Source organism: Dermacentor andersoni, chromosome 5 (genome assembly GCF_023375885.2).
Source record: "Dermacentor andersoni chromosome 5, qqDerAnde1_hic_scaffold, whole genome shotgun sequence".
NCBI lineage: Eukaryota > Metazoa > Arthropoda > Arachnida > Ixodida > Ixodidae > Dermacentor > Dermacentor andersoni.
In genome coordinates this window covers 191,700,956-191,706,763 of record NC_092818.1, presented here as the reverse complement: position 1 = coordinate 191,706,763, position 5,808 = coordinate 191,700,956, and the positions used below count along the sequence as shown (strand labels likewise).

Below are 5,808 nucleotides of genomic sequence, written 5' to 3'. Positions count from 1 at the left end.
CAAATGAAGAAGCGGTCATAAATAGAAAAGAAACACACACACACACAGAGAGAGAGAGAGAGAGAGAGAGAAAGGCAAAGGAAAGACAGGGAGGTTAACCAGAGATTATCTCCGGTTGGCTACCCTGTACTGGGGGAGGGGCAAGGGGATGGAATAGGTGAGAAAGAAAGAAGGATAAAAAAAAACCTAAACTCACTCACACACGCACGTACACTCGAACTATTTCTTTGGGCACTGTCACGCAGCCGGCAAAGGCATTCCTAGTCTTACGCAGTGTCACCGTACAGTCCTACGTCACACAGTGTACAGTCACAATTTGTCAGAAAGTCCTGTGTCTTTCAAGTATCGCAGCAGCGCCTACACAGCGGATCGCGCTGATGTTCGCGTAGGCCAGGTTCCAAGGATCTTGTTTTCTGTCATTGGGCGCTTGTCCAGTTTGTCTAAGGTGGCTGAGAGGACTGCTCTTTGTGGGTTAAAACGAGAGCACTGACAAAGAAGATGCTCGATCGTTTCATTGCACCCGCAGAAGTCGCACAGTGGGCTGTCGGCCATTCGGATAAGGAAAGAGTAGGCATTTGAAAATGCTACTCCAAGCCATAGACGGACAAGAAGGGTGCAGTCACGTCGTGGAAGCTCGGGCGGAATACGGAGCTGTAAATTAGGGTCCAGGGTATTGACGCGTGTACTTATCTTTATCGGGCGACCACGTTTCGCCGCCTAACAAATGTAATCGCACAGCGCTGGATGCGCCTGCATGTATCCGAATTTTCTGGAAAGTTATCGATGCTTCCATCCGGCTGTCTGTTGTCGCAGAACCTTGAGTTATCTGATGACATCGCGTGACGCGAATGGTGTAGAACTTTATGGAAGGCACGCGGGTCCGAAGGATTAGTCTGGAACATTCGATGACTGCTGTATAAAAGCCGACGCGCTTGACCCGCTGATCAGATTTTCGACGATCGCCGACTGTGTTCGCCGCTTTCGTTGTGCTATAAGTGTAGCCTGTTTTGTGGGCACAGGTTCGCCCAATAAAGTCTAGTTTTGCCTTTCACAGTATTGCTACTGTGTTCTTAACGTCACCACCACGTGACATCTGGTGGAGGTGCTTTTCTTTCATGTACCGGACGCCCCCGACAAACCGTGATCCAAGCCCGGACCACAAAGACAGCACCAACGTAGTCCCGGACCATCGAGCAAGCCGCCGTCTTCAACAACTGCCCCCGGAGCACGGACTTTTGCCTGAAACCAGGAAGATCACCACCAAGTCCACCCCAATGGCAGCCCCAGCATCTCCCATCGTGCTGCAGCAGCCCAGGGAGCCTCCGACGTTCCGCGGTTCAACGTTCGAGGACCCGGAAAGCTGGCTTGAGACATACGAGAGGGTCGCTGCTTTTAACAAGTGGAACAGCGACGACAAACTGCGACATGTCTTCTTCGCATTGGAAGACGCTGCCAGGACGTGGTTCGAGAACCGAGAAGCCACCTTGACGACCTGGGAGCTATTCCGAAGCGGCTTCTTGCAGACATTCGCAAGCGTTGTACGCCGAGAACGAGCCCAAGCGCTATTAGAAACCCGGGTGCAACTACCAAATGAGACAACCGCGATTTTTACAGAAGAAATGAGCCGCCTATTCCGCCACGCCGACCCGGAAATGTCCGAGGAAAAGAAAGTCCGCCTACTCATGCGTGGTGTAAAGGAGGAACTTTTTGCCGGGATGGTACGAAGCCCACCGAAGACTGTCGACGAGTTTCTTCGCGAGGCCACCAGCATCGAGAAGACACTCGAGATGCGAAACCGGCAGTTCGACCGCCGCACGAACTCGACAAACTACGCCGGAGTTCAGTCACTGGCCACCGACGACCTACGCGAGACTATCCGAGCTGTCGTGAGGGAGGAGCTACAAAAGCTGTTCCCATCAACACAGCCTCAAGTGGCTACGATTGCCGACGCCGTGCGTGAGGAACTCCAACAACAACTTGGAGTAGCCCCTGAATTGCCGCAGCCTGAGCCGCAAGCGATGACCTACGCCGCCGTCGCACGCCGTCAAGGTCCCCCTCCGCGACCGCGCCAGGGCCCTGTCACGCCGCGATTCCGTCGTCCGCCGCCGCCCGTGCCAGCACGACCACCCGTCGCCCAGCGCACCTACGCGAGGAAGACGGACATTTGGCGCGCTCCTGACCACCGCCCGCTCTGCTACCACTGCGGCGAAGCCGGCCATGTGTACCGCCGATGCCCATACCGCGACCTGGGATTGCGAGGCTTCGCCGTGAACGCGCAGCGCCCGAGGGAAGGTGAACGCCCTCGTGACATCGCCGACTACCTCGCCGCTACTCAGTGGAGCCCTCGACGACCGTCCCGTTCGCCGTCACCAGGCCGCTACCTGTCGCCGCAGCGCCGACCATACACCGGCCCAGCCCGGGGCCGCTCTGCGAGCCCATATCCGGAAAACTAAAAGCAGCAACCGATGGAGGTGCGGTTGCTGTTCGTCGAACTGACGAAGATCCTCCGCCGCCGACGAAGACGACAAAGAAACCATCTCGACGACCTAATGACGACACGCCGCCGTCCCGACGAAGTCAGGAAGCCAAGACTACACCGACGAAAGATGGCTTGACGACGCGACGTTCCAGCTTCAGTTCAACACGACGCAGCCGTGATCCGACGCCAAGACCCAACTGCAACGCCAGACGAAGAACCACCGACCTCGACGTACTTCTCGACGGCCACGCAGTCACTGCCTTAGTCGATACAGGGGCCGATTACTCCGTAATGAGTGGACACATCGCCGCCCAGTTGAGGAAGGTTAAGACTGCATGGGAGGGCCCCCAAATTCGGACCGCTGGTGGACACCTCATTACGCCGACTGGAATCTGCACGGCAAGAATTACCATTCATGACCGGACTTACCCTGCCACCTTCGTTATCCTGCAACAGTGTTCACGAGACGTCATTCTCGGCATGGACTTCCTGAACCAACACGGCGCAATCATCGACCTGAAGTCGCAGTCAGTAACGCTGTCGGAAGATCAAGCGATACCGTCGGAGAGCCCTCGTAGTCACCACGCCTTGAGTGTGCTCGAAGATCAAGTGAGCATCCCACCTCGCTGCAGCATCGTTATTTCGGTCGGCACCGAAACACCCGCTGACGTAGAAGGCGTCATCGAAGGCGACCAACGTCTACTACTCGACCGTGAAATTTGCGTCGCAAGAGGGATCGCTCGACTGCACGGAGGAAACACGAAAGTGCTGCTGACAAACTTCAGCCAGGAGTTCAAGCACATCAACAAGGGCACGACGATCGCATTCATCGAGGAAATACAGGAAACCAGCGATGCGTTTGTCCTCTCGGATTCTGTCGTATCTACCCCGACGACCGTAGTTCCCGAGCCAGACTTCGACATAAATCCAAGTCTCCCCGTGATTAAGCAGCAACAGCTCAGAAGTCTGCTTCGACGATACAAAGACTGCTTTTCGACGTCATCGAGGATTCGACAAACACCAATCGCAAAGCATCGCATAATAACCGAAGAGTGCGCTCGACCACTCCGCCAGAGCCCTTACCGAGTTTCGACGCGAGAACGCGAAGCTATAAGACAACAAGTCGAGGAAATGCTGCGCGACGACATCATCCAGCCATCGAAAAGCCCGTGGGCGTCTCCAGTTGTTTTAGTGAAGAAAAAGGACGGAACCCTACGTTTCTGCGTCGATTATCGTCGACTGAACAAAATCACGAAGAAAGACGTATACCCCCTCCCACGGATAGACGACGCATTGGATCGGCTCTGCAATGCTAAATACTTCTCATCGATGGACCTCAAGTCTGGCTACTGGCAAATAGAAGTCGACGAAAGGGATCGCGAAAAGACCGCCTTCATCACGCCAGACGGCCTCTATGAGTTCAAGGTTATGCCATTTGGACTGTGCTCGGCACCTGCAACGTTCCAGCGAGTGATGGACACGGTTTTAGCAGGATTGAAGTGGCAGACGTGTCTTGTTTACTTGGATGACGTCGTTGTCTTCGCTGCAAATTTCGACGATCACCTTAGGCGGCTTGCGACAGTATTAGAAGCCATCAATTCATCAGGGCTCACTCTGAAGCCGGAAAAGTGCCGCTTCGCCTACGATGAGCTTTTGTTCCTAGGCCACGTCATCAGCAAATCAGGAGTACGCCCCGACCCACAGAAGACAGCTGCCATCGCAAAGTTCCCGCAGCCAACCGACAAGAAGGCAGTGCGCAGATTCCTTGGCATGTGTGCCTACTATAGGCGCTTTGTCAAGGACTTTTCACGCATCGCGGAGCCGCTAACACATCTAACCAAATGTGATGTCGCGTTCAAGTGGGAAACGCCGCAGGCCAAGGCATTTCAAGAACTCAAACGACGCATGCAGTCGCCGCCGGTACTTGCACACTTCGACGAGGACGCCGATACCGAAATCCACACTGACGCCAGTAGCCTAGGCCTCGGTGCCGTCCTAGTCCAGAGGAAAAACGGAGTCGAACAGGTGATAGCTTATGCTAGCCGGTCGCTGTCAAAAGCGGAAAGCAATTATTCTACGACTGAAAAGGAATGCCTCGCCATCATTTGGGCTACAGCTAAATTCCGCCCTTACCTCTATGGCAGGCCATTCAAAGTCGTCAGCGACCACCACGCGCTGTGTTGGCTAGCTAACTTAAAGGACCCTTCCGGACGGCTGGCGCGGTGGAGCCTCAACAAGAATATGACGTCACGGTAGTATACAAGTCCGGAAGAAAACACTCCGACGCCGACTGCTTATCACGCGCCCCAATCGATCCCCCGCCGCGAGACGACGAGGACAACGACGCCTTCCTTGGGATAATAAGCGCGGAAGACTTCACTAAACAGCAACGAGCAGACCCGGAGCTAAAAGGCCTCGTCGAATATTTGCAAGGGAACACCGACGTTGTCCCTAGGGCATTTAAGCGCGGGTTGTCTTCGTTCACACTACAAAAGAACCTGCTCGTGAAGAAGAACTTCTCACCAGTCCGCGCCAGGTACCTTCTTGTTGTTCCATCAGCGCTGCGTCCAGAGATACTGCACGCCCTACACGACGATCCAACCGCTGGGCACCTCGGATTCTCCCGGACGCTATCAAGAATACAGGAAAGATATTACTGGCCGCGTCTGACCGCCGACGTCGCCCGTTACGTCAAGACATGCCGAGACTGTCAACGACGCAAGACACCACCGACAAGGCCAGCTGGATTACTACAGCCGATCGAACCTCCTCGTCGACCATTCCAGCAGATTGGGATGGATTTGTTGGGGCCGTTTCCGATGTCAACATCCGGGAATAAGTGGATCGTCGTGGCGACGGACTATCTCACCCGCTTTGCTGAAACCAAAGCTCTACCGAAAGGCAGCGCAGCCGAAGTGGCGAAATTTTTCGTCGAGAACATCCTGCTGCGACATGGTGCCCCAGATGTCCTCATCACCGACAGAGGAACGGCTTTTACAGCAGAGCTCACCCAAGCCATTCTGCAGTACAGCCAAACAAGCCACAGGAGGACAACTGCCTACCATCCGCAGACGAATGGTCTCACGGAGCGCCTGAACAAGACCCTCGCCGACATGCTAGCAATGTACGTCGACGTCGAGCACAAGATGTGGGACGCGGTCCTGCCGTATGTAACCTTCGCTTACAACACGGCGGTGCAAGAAACAACACAGATCACGCCGTTTAAGCTGGTTTACGGCAGGAACCCGACGACGACGCTCGACGCCATGCTGCCGCACGTCACGGACGAAGAGAACCTTGACGTCGCGAACTTTCTCCAGCGCGCCGAA

At 55.1% G+C, this 5,808-nt stretch overlaps 1 protein-coding gene across 2 annotated transcripts in view; it reads left to right on the top strand.

The window, feature by feature from the left end:
• The window catches only part of LOC126531754 (ATP-binding cassette sub-family G member 1-like), a 221,589-nt gene that overhangs the window by 24,510 nt on the left and 191,271 nt on the right, over window positions 1-5,808 (top strand). The window lies entirely within an intron of this gene.